This window comes from Salvia hispanica, chromosome 2 (genome assembly GCF_023119035.1).
Source record: "Salvia hispanica cultivar TCC Black 2014 chromosome 2, UniMelb_Shisp_WGS_1.0, whole genome shotgun sequence".
In the NCBI taxonomy this organism is placed as follows: Eukaryota; Viridiplantae; Streptophyta; class Magnoliopsida; order Lamiales; family Lamiaceae; genus Salvia; species Salvia hispanica.
Window position 1 is genome coordinate 5,449,339 of NC_062966.1, and position 14,424 is coordinate 5,463,762.

The following is a 14,424-nucleotide window of genomic DNA, read 5'->3' on the forward strand; positions in this document are numbered from 1 at the left end:
TGAAGATTTTCTACTTTTTAGTTAAACCTTCTTGTAGTCATTTCTTATTACTTTAGGCGATGACTTGCGTCAGAAACTATTTGAGTGATCAAAAGATCCTCAAAACATTCTGTCACTCTAGGATATTCCAATCGAATCATCTTGACAGATTCTATTGATATCCATCTTTCATCGTCATTAACCAAGACTTGTCGAGCTACTTAAAAGGAAAATAGCTTGACCTTATTCCTTAAAGAGCTTGTCAAGTACATGCATAATGCATTCTCGAACATTCTTTGTGGAATTATGTCGAGGAATTGGAGGACATGAATCATTGAGTATAAACTCCAAGCTTTCAGCGATGAGAATCTTATCCATTTTCGTTTCCGGTCTACATAATTTAGGCATTCGAGTTTACTTTCTTTAAGGATCGCAGACAAATATTGAATGACATAATGAAGATTCGGCAAATAAACTTATTATCACATACCCATGCTCAATACATAATCGCAAATTACCACAAAACAATTATGTATCTTGCAACCGTAAAATTAAAATTTTGTACCCTCAAGCAGAGGTCAATACGCATCAAAATTTTAACAATTTTACTGGTCACAACACCGACGAATAGTCCAGAGACCGCAGCACGGCATGGCCGCCAAATGTTGCCTAAGCACGACCATCAGATTTAGCATTACAGAATCTTGTTTCTACAACACACTCCCATAGCAATGCTCATGTGTTGATAACAAAACCAAGCTATCTCATAAATTTTGTTTGAACTTCTGAAACTTGTAATTTCTTAGGATTATTGTCCCCACAGCATGGGTGGCGATAATATTAGAAACCACTTTCTAGTTCATACTATTTATATTTGAGAAGTCTGCCCTTATGAACTTGCTATTTCTTAGGATTATTGTCCCCACAGTATGGGTGGCGATAATATTAGAAAATGGCTACATAAATTTGCAAACCAATCGATGGAGACCGTATACAACGCACTTGTTGTAATCATCACTTAGATATTTTTATATGGTTTTTGCATAATTATCACATAAGCAGATAAAGCAGATAATCCACTTAAAATACATAAACACCAAATAAACAGATAAATCCATTTAATGCATGACATTTAAACACACATGATAATTATCGAAAATTATTTAATCTAGTCAAGGGAGAATCAATTAAATAATTGAGTTTTATCTTGGATAATAATTATCCAAATTCATTTATGATTTATCAAGATAGAGTCAACTATCTAAATCCACTTAGGATTATTCTAGATTTTATTTCGATAAAATCAAATCCTACAATTCAAGATAACGTTGATCTAGGATTATCATTATTTAAATCGTACTAGGATATTACTAGATAGAAACACTTCCATCATAATCCATAAGATAAAAATAAAATCCAATCAATCAAGATTTATACAAATCTTAATTCTATTTAGAATAGACATCCAGAATATACCAAACATTACTTAGGATTTCTTAGATAAATAAATTTATCTAAATCCAATTAAATAAGGATTTTCTTATATATCATTTACATCCTAATCTATCTATGACATAAATCCAAAAGATAAGGATAACTTGGATTAGTACTTATTTTAATCCATCTAAGATTTGTCTTAATAGAATTAAATCTATTCAAATCCATAGGATAAAATGAATTAATATAAATGTTTATCCTAATTCATCTAGGTTTTATCTTGGATTAAATCTATATAAATCCATATAATACGATAATATTATATTATAATTATTCAAATATATCCAAGATTTATCTAGGAATAAATCCATACAAATCTATAAGATAAGAATAAAATATTATATTATCACTATCCAAATCCATCTAGAATTTATCTATGAATAAATTCATATAAACTCATAGGATACGAATAAAATAATATTATTATTATCTAACTCCAACTAAGATTTGTCTAAAAATAAATCCATACAAATCCATAGAATATAGATAAAAACTAGATTGTCATTATCCAAATTTAGCTATGATTCATCTAGGAATTAAATCCCTACAAGTCCATAAAATTAGGATAAAATCTATAATTAATCCATGATTTAATACAAAATCAAATCTTATATAATATATAAAATCCACAAAAAATATATTCAAATCTTATTTCCAAAGTAATCTTGATTTCTTTCCGAATTGAATCCAAGATGAGAAAATCCTAATCAATTTTGGAAAGCGAAGTCACGACACGAGGCGTGCGACGTCTCCATCGTCCGTCGAGTTCGGGAACTGCCCACGAAGGGCTCCCACTCGATTCGCGAACTGCTGCTGTTCTGTGTCGCGCAAGCTGCCCAGCTCGAGAGCTTGGGCTGCTGACGTAGCTTGGCCAGCCTGCGACGATCGAACTGCCGCTTGTGTCCAGCTTGCCTCCCAACGCTGCTCCTGCCCTGCAGTTGCCTCACGAGTCCGGGAAGTCACCGACGGCAAGCTCCCACTCTGATCGCAACCGCTGCTGCAGCTGTACCGCAGTCGCAGGCGCTGCTGTCACGCGCAGATCTTTGCCGCTACTTCTCCGCTTTGGGGCTGCTGCTGCCATGATCGACCCAAAAAGCCATTGCTGCTGTCACGATCCTAGGCCAGCCCCATCACGCTGCTGCCCTTTGGAGATCACTTGTCGCAAACAAATCACGAACAGACACCCATTCAAACAAAAGCCAAACAATTGATTCTCCATGTGATTACCGTAAGTAATTTAAACAATTACATACACAACTAACCATTGTTTATAATGATTACATATGTTAGGAAATTAATTAATCAACACATAGACTATGCAATGATTAATATATGAAATATAATTCATACTCCCATGGCAGAGCGCAATTTTCCGTTCATAGTTTTCGAGAGATTACAAACGGAAACACATCTTATCATGCATTCAGGCAATTCACATTACATTAAATTAATCCACATAATTAGAGCCAAAAATTGGCTCTGATACCAATTGATAGGGTTTGAATCCCCTTGCACAGCGGAAGACTTGTATAAAACAAATAAATCAGACACGGATCTATTTGACCGATTATGCGATTAATCAATTCACATGTTAAACAGATAATTGCATGCTAGAACTCAAATAATTCATGCATAGAAAATATAAATCCTAAACATGATTTCTACGGTTTAGGGTTACCGATTTTGATTCTTCAAAGAATCGTTGATTGCTCACGCCTTCTCCACGATGATCTTTAATACTAGACCACGGATCTTCTCTCTGGTTCCCGAACTGTATCTCGATATCAGGGTGGGCTGATCTTATCAAAATACTAGGACTCGAATAAAAAGAAGACAGAAATTCCTCACGGAGGAGAGCTGAAGAATTTTCGAGTTCCTCTACTAATTAGAGAGGGGGACGAAAATTTCATCTAATAATTGTGATTTTGTCTCTCATTTAATCTCCTATTTATATTAAGTTCATATTGGCCCAGTCAGGGATCTATGGAAGGTTTTGGATATGGGCTCCCCAATTAGCTTTTTACTAATTAAATTGAACCCACAATTTAATACAAGTTTATATTGAAATATTACGAGCAGCCACTACAGAAGTAATATTGCACTCCTCATCCAAAACCGAAATTATAAGTAATCCGGGCTTATGTTTTGTTTATTATTTATTTCCCGCGCTTAAGATGTAAATGTCCATTAATTAATTAATGTCTGCTATGGACTTAATTAATTAACATCTTATTAATTCCAAGAGTGGTCTTAGCAAGAAACACTTATTTATTATTCGTAGAGTAATAATTATTCATAGAGTAATAAAACTCCAACTGACCAGTTTCTCGAATAATAATACCTTGTTCGAGCTCCTCTTGAGGACATTATCAAACGAGACTCACCTCGTGCGCGATTTAACGTAGTCGCAATCCTAGCACCGCTAGATATTAATCACCACTACCCAATATATCAGGATAATTGGGTTGCGAAAAACCCGCACCATTTGATAAGTCAAAGTAATGCATAATCAATACCGTATGCTCAATGCTAACGTATGTAGATTAAGAAATAGTATTTTATCAAGACCTAGTCTTTCAGTAGATAGCATAAAGACAAGTCTTGCTGTTAGATCCATTCAGTGCTATACCACACCAACGTCATCTTATTTCAGTAAGGCTTAGAAATAATCGGACCGACATTGCAACCTTTCACGATAGGTAGTCTAAGCCTATCTGGGTTGTTAAATTCTTCTTTTTCTTTTGCAAAGCATTGCATAGAACCGACTGTGTTACCTAAAACTGGACGTCACCCACAACCAATCTGCTAAGCAAAAGACTCAGACTTTGTTTGCTTCTTATACAATTAAATATTTATAAAACATCTTATAAATGCACAAGCAAACACAATGTAATAATATACTGATTCTATTCGTGCGAAACTGCTCGAATAATACTGAATCGGGTTAAAAGTGGATTATATAGTTTTACGTACACAAGCAAGATTCTATTCGAGCGAAACTTGCTCGAAACATGCTTTTCAGTATACCAAACCTAACATTCGCACCACATATTTTTTTTTCTTTTGTCTTATCACTCGGAAAAGTGATATTGCAGTTGTAACAACTTACCACTGAGTTCTAGCACGTTCAGTCTAGCCTACCTCTTAGGCACTCTATATTTTCAAGCATAGCTTAAAGTCCCGTACTTCAACGTTTATTCGATCATTACTTAAAGGTTATTCAAGCATCATATGGCTTCTACGCTTGCGACAAAGTCCAATGAATTTCATATCTTCACTTTCTTAGTGATTCTAGACGATACCTCGTACTTCATCGATCATGAATTATCACCACATAAAACTTAATTCATACACCGCGTAATTAAACATCTTTATCCACATACCCCATTTGGTGTCCATTGCATAACACACATAACATATTAAATTATGTAAAAGTAAATTCATTCAATCCATCATCTATGGAATCAGATTTCATAAATAATGCAGTTCATGTCCATCTGTATCACAGATCACAAAATTACAACTACACTCGCATTCATACTTTGCATTTCAAAGTTTCATAATCATGCAATTTCAACCACATAGGCATAAAATTTTGTAGTTCATGGAAGCAACATGTATGTTCTTCAAGTAAAATTCGCAGTTTGAACATGTAATAACAAATTTCAACATCAAGCAATACGAGTTCACATTCGTACTTCAATATCCATCGCATTTAACGCCATCAAGTTCTAGTTTAAACAAATTAATTACATATTCACCTAGTGTTTCCCAGTTCATATCTTCCCAACATTTTCCAGAAGCTATAGTATTTATTTCACATTTCCAATAGACAAAACTGTCATTTTCACAAGGATAAATTTTCAGAAGTCGTTTCGTAGCAGTCAAGTAATCACAATCATGCTCCATGGTTCACAATAATTATGAAATTCCAGTCATGTATAATTTCATTTACCCAGACTCATAGAAATTCAACATATATTCGCAGAATTTCTCTATCAAACACAAATACCAATTTACGTGAATTGTTCATCATATTCGGCATAATCGTATTACGCAATTTCGTATCCATATATATATATATATAGGGTTTTAATCTATCAAAAGAAGGTCCTAAGTACCAAAATAAAGACCAATTATTAACCGTCAGATCCATAAGTGAATGACCATGATTTGTTGTTTAAATTATTTCGTTTGAGTCATAATAAAGGCAAAATGCATCATGTGGAGGGTATTTTCGGTAGAGTAAATAAATGTACCGTCATTACCGTTTTTAGTGGGCGAATTTAATGGTAGTGTTTACTGCACATGCTAAAATCAATCATTTATTGAAATCTCCCAAATCAAACGACTTCAATCCCAAAATCAGAGACCCAAAACCTAATCTACTCTCTCTCTCTCGCTTCTCCAATCAACCAAAACTCCCCTCGCCTACGATTCTTCAGCAATGGTGGATACACGCTCGGCCGGAGTAGCGAAGGATGACGGAAATGGTTAGCAAGAGTTTCTAAATCCCTAGTTTTCGAGAATGTGCAATCTGAACTGACGCAGTGTTCTTTTGGGTTGGTACCGCCAAAAACAACAACGAAAATTTGTATGTTGTCTAAATTTTTTGGGTCAATTCTATTCGACTGAATTGAGACATGGTATCGATGACCCAAAACAAGGTTAACTTTGTATGTATTTACCTTTTGTACCTCTACTTTTGAGGTACTCATGAATTTAAGTGGGATATACTTTTATAATATGAGACATATGGGAAATTACAAGCTATGAAAAAAACTCATATTTTTTATGCTTTATTTGTGTTATTGTTATACACTAATTTAATGATCTTTCATATACAGCACCACATAAAAATATATGTGCAGAAGGTGAAAAAGGGAAAGGAACTGCTGAAGATGTTCCCGTTTCTGGAAAAGGTCCTTACATTCAAAAATCATAACTTGAAATGATTGTAATTTACCAATTAGTAAAAATACAGAGCAATCAAAGCTCTTCGTCGGTTAAATTATTCTGTTGGTATTGACAAATTAAAAAATAACCCAATCTTAATATGACCGAAAAATACAATAACAATGACCCAAACAACACATATTCTTTTTCCATCCAACAATATTAATATGACTGAAAACTGCACTTACAATGACCTAAAGTTTCCCTATTGAATAATAAATTAGTCGTTTGAGTAAAAATAGAATCGGTTAAGGGTACTACATCTTGTTTCTTGTAGTTTAAATACCATATGATGAGAATTACTTCATACATTGAGTCGTACTAAATGAATAGTTGGTTCATGTCATCGTATGGGTAATTTATGTCATAATAATCCAATTTTCGAGTCATTATATAACACTACGGAATACCAGAATGCGTCAAACGAATCTGATTGAAATGTTCGTATCAAACAAACTAAAGTAAAATAAACGATTATTCTCATGTTTTTGACATATTAAAAAATCCCAATATTAAAATGAGCGAAAATACACAAACAATAACCCAAACATCTTATATTCTTTTGGGGCATACTAAATGAATATTTGGGTCATAATAATCCAATATTCGAGTCATTATATAAAAGTACGGAGTACCAAAATGCGTCAGGAAAAAAAACGACTAATGAAAGTTATCAAACCATGAAAAAATCTATGAAAATTAAGAAAATAAATTTATAGATTACAAGAATAACTGACTGATAAAGTGAAGAAGGAGATGAGAAAATATTGTTAAAGAGTATTTAGTTACAGTTATATTAGATCTGGAGAAAACTCAAATAATTTGGCAACTATTTATTCACAAATAATATATCTTCATGGAAAGAATTATAATGGAAGATTGTTGGAATTGCGGTTAAAGAAGATGGAAGATACGTAGATGGTGAAGGAATTGAAGTTGCTGAATGTTAACTCATAAATCACGCAGAAGATTTGTTAGTAGAAAGAGAAATAAGCAAGATTGTAGGGATTACCATAACAATCGACATTATATATTGACATTACTAACCTTATATGATATTTAGTGATTAAAAAAATAATACTTTTGAAATAAATTGAACCATCATATCTTATAATCTTAAGATCCGAAACGGTTAATCCTATGGTCAAAAAATGGTCTGTATTTCTTGATTTAAATCCATTCTTGTTTTGATCAAAATCCTATATATATATAGATATATATATATATATATACTCCCTTCGTCCGTCATTAGGAGTCCCGGTCACTTTTGCACACTCATTTTGTAAAAATGATAATAAATAGTTAAGATTGAGAAATGGTAAAGTAAGAGAGAGAATAATGTTGAGAAGAATCTTATTAACATTATTATCTCTTTTACTTTACCATTTCTCCACTATAACTATTTAATATCATTTTTATAAAACGAGTACGCAAAAGTGACCGGGACTCCTAATGGCGGACGGAGGGAGTATATATATATATATATATACATAGGATTGTGATCAATTGAGATTTTTTATGCTATTGAGAAGAGATGCAATGTCACGACCGCACTTTGCTAAGGATAGCGAAAGCGGGTAAATCGCGACTAATGGGGGATTAAAGAAACGGGGAAAGAACTTGTGAATATGCCCGAAGGCCAAGTCGATCATATCATAGAATAGAAGTCAAATGTACCATTACATGGTCTTAGAACTAGAATAAACATTACATCAATAAATCAGAGTTCGAAGGTGAGATTCTAAGATGTCTCACTTCACAAAAGAGCAGCGGAATAAGTCCATACTAGACGACTTCGTGTATGAAGACACGAATCGTGAAAAGATCCACTGGATTATTTAGTAGCATCGACTCCGATCATTTCTCCTTCCTCTTGACGTTCAACCTGCACATTTATAAATACATGCAGGGCTGAGTACAGGAGTACTCAGTGGACACATGCCGAAAACAAAACATACAATATATAGTTGTCATCCATCCACAGTATCGCACGGGGGTTTTTCTTAAAAGGCCCGAGCATACTAAATTCTCTTGTGATCTTAAAAGTCTGACTGCAGTCTAAGTTCTTTTGGATCCTCGCCTTATCTGAGAATCGTGTACCGTGAAGGTGGCCACCTTCAGCGGACACATCGCCGGCCAATAGCTGATGGCTCACGGCTCTCGTGCACATTATTCCGAACAGGATTTGCGGTCCTATTGGGAACCGAATTCGTTAAACTCGGGCTGGCATCGCCAAAACCCACGGGCTATTACCCCAACAGATAGGCCTCAAAACAAACATTTTATGGCATGACAACAACTTTAAAATAATCACTGCTTCATTTTTGAGAAAATGATTTTTCATAACTTCAAAAGTATTTGCTTTATATCCACACTATAGTGCTGGATATTAAAAGAAAGCCCACCTGATATGCTTATGTCTCAACTCAATTACTCGCTTTGGCCTCACTCGCCCTCGAGCAATTTATCCCTTGAAAATAAATAGCGTAGCACGCTAATTAATACTTGAATTACTTCTCTTTAGAAAGAATGCATGCATCCTATTGGATAGCACCTATATCTCAGTCTCGGCCTATAGGATTGTTCTTAATCCCACCTCGGCTTCACTACTCTGCAGAGTTTATTTATTCTCTTTATTAACTTGGAGAAATTCTATTTTCTCTAAATTAAATATTCGGGCACTTATTAACAAGAATAGGAATTCTTGGAAAGTCTCTTCAAAAATCCTTCTCTTCGGATTTTTCTTAAGGCCGCCCATGGCGTCGCGGGGCGACGCCGGTCGGCTTTCGCGTCTCCCACTTTACTACTTTATTTCCCCGGAGTCTAAATAAATTATTTGGAAATTAATTTATCAGCTTTCGAGCTCCAACTCTATATTTTCCATCTTTGGAAACTTAGTAATTTATTCGGGAATTAATTAATTAAGCTTCATCTCAATTCTTAAATTAAATTCCAACTTCTCATAATTAAATCCTTGGCCCAATCTACTAATTAAATGCTAGAGCCCAACACTCCTTACTAGCTTAGGGTGGCCCAATTTCTTTAGTATGTTCCTGGGCCCAACCTCTTCATCAATTACTAAGGCCCAAACACATTAATTCAAGGTCCAATTTCTATACTCCCTTCCACCCATCGGTCAACTCTCTCTCTCTCCTACATTTCTCAAAATGCAGATTGGGGAAAATCAGCTTGGAGAAGAAAGGGCGGTGCCTCCTTCTCTCCCTTCTTCTCTCGGCGGAACTCAGCCGCCCCCGTCTCTTCCTCGCGACCTCTCCGGCGATCGCCATCCTCGGCGTCGCCGGAGCCCTCTCCTTCTTCTCTTAATTCCCAAAACAAAAATCAAAATCCCTAACTTCAAAACCAGAGGCGGCGCCTTTCCTCTCCGGCGAAACCGCGCCGCCAGGCTCGCCGGGATTTCGGAGTCCCGCCAGCGCCGGCTCTCGCGCACGTTCGCCACTTCGCTACGCGAGCGGCGGCCCTTCTTCACCGCCGTTCCCCGTCATTTGCCGCTGCCGCCGCCTTGCAGCGCAGCTTTCCGGCGAGAGGGGGCGTGGGGAGGCATCGCCTTCTCCTCCCTCTCTCAGCCGCGGCCTGCAGCTTCTTCGCAGGAGCTTCCGGACTCCGTCGACGCTCGCCGTTGCCCGGTCGCCCCTCCGCCTAAGCTAAGTCCTCTCCCCCTACCCCTTACTCCTTTTTCGAGTTATGGCAGTAGCTTATTTTTGGAAAAGAAATTCTCCATTGGAGTCTTGTGTGGCTTATGGTGATATATTGCTCAAATTGAAATCTTGCTAAGTTCTTGCTTATGATACTATGCCACTGAATTCTTAGGGAGGGGGTATCATGCGGCTATCTCTAATTTGTATAGCTCTAAGCTCTTGAGCTTCAACTTAGTGTTACATGATTGCTATTGTTTTCATCCTTGCTGTGAGGATCCTATGAAATTCTAAGTTCTTGTGCTAGCTATTCGTTGTTCTACATGATGCGAAGAGTGTTGGGGTTGAGGTTGTTGGGATTACCTTAACGTGGTTGAATCCTCCTCGGTGGTGGCTGTCCTTGCCGTCACCACTCGCTGCCCTCTCCTTCCTCCCTCGCTGCTCTTCTTATGGTGTTGTGTGGAATTTGTGGTGATGAAATGTGGTGGTGGAGGAGGTGAAGAGAGGCTGCTTATATGGTGCTAATCTATTGAAAGCTAGGTTTGAGACTTGGAGCCAAAGGCTCCTATTTTGGGCTTGTTAGCTCTCTCACTTTCGAGCTTGATGATTGTGAGATTCTTGCCGTTTTGGTGATTGTGGCTGATCTTCTTGGCTGATTTCTCGGCCTCGATCGACGGGGAGATGAGAGTTTGTCTCATCTTCTACTTTTGGGCTTGTGTAGGAGCTCGCTCTCCAATGCCCCTTTGTCTCGACTCCCTTTTGATGTTAGAGGAGATGGTGACCAAGATTTTCTTACCTCATGCTCTACTTTGTAGCTTACTTAGCTATATTACCCATTAAATGCTCCATCTCTTTATTTAGCTTGTGCTTCCCTCTCTCTTTACTTGTGTGTCACCTTCTAATCCCAATTTGGTGTAAACTTTGTAGGTACATGAAGGCATTCTTGGAGCTTGTGGAGGGAAGCAAAATCGAGATTAAGAAAGAGAGGGAAAGAAAGAAGATGCTCCTCTTGAGCTCATTTGGTTCTATTCCCAATTTAGTTTGCTTCCAACTTGAGAATTAAAGAAGTAGGATAGATAGTGTAGAATAGGTGCTTGTTGATTTTATCACACTTGTAGGCATGTACTATTTCCATCATCCATGTATTTCTATTTCTTCACGGTGTATCCACATTTTTCTAATAAAAGTATTTTCTCCACTTTTATTCTTGAAATTTAAATTCTCCTTGCATTTTATTTCCTCCAACGAAGATACTTAAATTACTCCAAAGGCGAATACAACGAGGAAAGTACGATTACACATCTTCTAAAAGAAATTAATTAAGCTAATAAATCCGATTTATCTCGAAAGAAAGGGAACGAAATTCCGGGGCGTCACATTCCACCCTCCTTATAAGAAATTTTGTCCCGAAATTTGTGCAGCTCTACTTGAAAAGTTCGGGGTAACGTTCCTTCATCTTATCCTCCAACTCCCACGTGGCTTCTTCTTGCCCGTGGTGCTCCCACAGTACTTTCACTGAAGTGATCGCCTTATTCCTCAATTGTTGCACCTTTCTGTCCAAAATTTTCTTTGGCTTTTCCTCATAGCTCAGATCCGGATTAATTATCATCTCTTCTTGGTGAATCACGTGCTTCGGATCGAACACATATTTTCTAAGCTGAGATACATGGAACACGTTGTGAACGTTTCCAAAGCTTGGCGGTAGTGCCAATCGATAAGCTACTGGTCCGACCGCTTCCAAAATCTCATACGGTCCTATGTAGCGAGGTCGGAGTTTTCCCTTGACTCCAAATCTGGTTATCCCTTTCGAGGGCGATACTTTCAAGAAAACCTTATCTCCCACAATAAACTGCAAATCCGTCCGCCGAATATCTGCATAGGACTTCTGTCTGTCCTGAGCCTCCTTGATCCTCTCTCGGATTTTTCTGACAACTTCTATCATCTCTTCGACCGCATCTGGGCCCAGAATTTTCCTCTCACCAACCTCGTCCCAATAGAGGGGTGATCTACACTTTCTTCCGTACAGAGCTTCGTACGGAGCCATATCAATCGTTGCCTGGTAGCTATTGTTATAGGCAAACTCTATTAGCGGCAGTACTTGTTCCCAATTGCTCCCTCTATCGAGCACTACTGCCCTTAGCATGTCCTCTAGCGTTTGAATCGTTCTCTCCGACTGCCCGTCGGTCTGTGGATGAAAAGCAGTGCTAAAATTCAGCTGCGTCCCTAGCTCTTTCTGTAGGCTCTTCCAAAATCTGGACGTGAATTTAGCATCTCTGTCCGACGTGATCGTCGCTGGTATGCCGTGCAGGCGAATGATCTCCCTCACGTACAACTAGGCTAGCTTCTCTGACCCATATCCGCCACCTTGTGGCTTCTTGCGCAAAAAGTCGTGTCACCGCGGATCACGCTTTCGTGCCTAACTCTGTCTAGCATCGTCTCAAAATTGTTGCTTAGGAAAGCAATTATAGGATTTATAGTTCATCCTTTGTAGTCTCATCTCGAGCTACATTCTTTAAGGAAACTCTTTTTCACACTATGTTCTTTCATTCTCGACTGGGATTATCTCTGGTCACACTTGCATCGGTTATCTCAAAATTTCACCTCTTTACTTCCAACTTGGTTGAACGTCATGGAGATGATCGAGTCGATTTCTTGGAATGATCTAGTGAACAAGTCTAGATCTTGACTGAAGAAAGTTTGGATCTCAGAGCAGGAAAGAAACTGTGTGCTCTGATACCACTCTGTCACGACCGCACTTTGCTAAGGATAGCGAAAGCGGGTAAATCGCGACTAATGGGGGATTAAAGAAACGGGGAAAGAACTTGTGAATATGCCCGAAGGCCAAGTCGATCATATCATAGAATAGAAGTCAAATGTACCATTACATGGTCTTAGAACTAGAATAAACATTACATCAATAAATCAGAGTTCGAAGGTGAGATTCTAAGATGTCTCACTTCACAAAAGAGCAGCGGAATAAGTCCATACTAGACGACTTCGTGTATGAAGACACGAATCGTGAAAAGATCCACTGGATTATTTAGTAGCATCGACTCCGATCATTTCTCCATCCTCTTGACGTTCAACCTGCACATTTATAAATACATGCAGGGCTGAGTACTTGAGTACTCAGTGGACACATGCCGAAAACAAAACATACAATATATAGTTGTCATCCATCCACAGTATCACACGGGGGTTTTTCTTAAAAGGCCCGAGCATACTAAATTCTCTTGTGATCTTAAAAGGTCTGACTGCAGTCTAAGTTCTTTTGGATCCTCGCCTTATCTGAGAATCGTGTACCGTGAAGGTGGCCACCTTCAGCGGACACATCGCCGGCCAATAGCTGATGGCTCACGGCTCTCGTGCACATTATTCCGAACAGGATTTGCGGTCCTATTGGGAACCGAATTCGTTAAACTCGGGCTGGCATCGCCAAAACCCGCGGGCTATTACCCCAACAGATAGGCCTCAAAACAAACATTTTATGGCATGACAACAACTTTAAAATAATCACTGCTTCATTTTTGAGAAAATGATTTTTCATAACTTCAAAAGTATTTGCTTTATATCCACACTATAGTGTTGGATATTAAAAGAAAGCCCACCTGATATGCTTATGTCTCAACTCAATTACTCGCTTTGGCCTCACTCGCCCTCCTCGAGCAATTTATCCCTTGAAAATAAATAGCATAGCACGCTAATTAATACTTGAATTACTTCTCTTTAGAAAGAATGCTTGCATCCTATTGGATAGCACCTATATCTCAGTCTCGGCCTATAGGATTGTTCTTAATCCCACCTCGGCTTCGCTACTCTGCAGAGTTTATTTATTCTCTTTATTAACTTGGAGAAATTCTATTTTCTCTAACTTAAATATTCGGGCACTTATTAAAAAGAATAGGAATTCTTGGAAAGTCTCTTCAAAAATCCTTCTCTTCGGATTTTTCTTAAGGCCGCCCATGGCGTCGCGCGGACGCCGGTCGGCTTTCGCGTCTCCCACTTTACTACTTTATTTCCCCGGAGTCTAAATAAATTATTTGGAAATTAATTTATCAGCTTTCGAGCTCCAACTCTATATTTTTCATCTTTGAAAACTTAGTAATTTATTCGGGAATTAATTAATTGAGCTTCATCTCAATTCTTAAATTAAATTCCAACTTCTCATAATTAAATCCTTGGCCCAATCTACTAATTAAATGCTAGAGCCCAACACTCCTTACTAGCTTAGGGTGGCCCAATTTCTTTAGTATGTTCCTGGGCCCAACCTCTTCATCAATTACTAAGGCCCAAACACATTAATTCAAGGTCCAATTTCTATACTCCCTTCCACCCATCG

The 14,424-nt window shown here is 37.8% G+C and overlaps 1 long non-coding RNA gene across 1 annotated transcript; it reads right to left on the minus strand.

Annotated features, from left to right (window-relative positions):
• Positions 1-12,916: 12,916 nt before the first annotated feature.
• Positions 12,917-13,743, minus strand: LOC125203148. Its single transcript, XR_007173303.1, has 2 exons — positions 13,694-13,743; positions 12,917-13,172 (listed from the first exon to the last, which is right to left on the minus strand). It is a non-coding gene; the product is annotated as an uncharacterized LOC125203148 (long non-coding RNA).
• Positions 13,744-14,424: the final 681 nt, after the last annotated feature.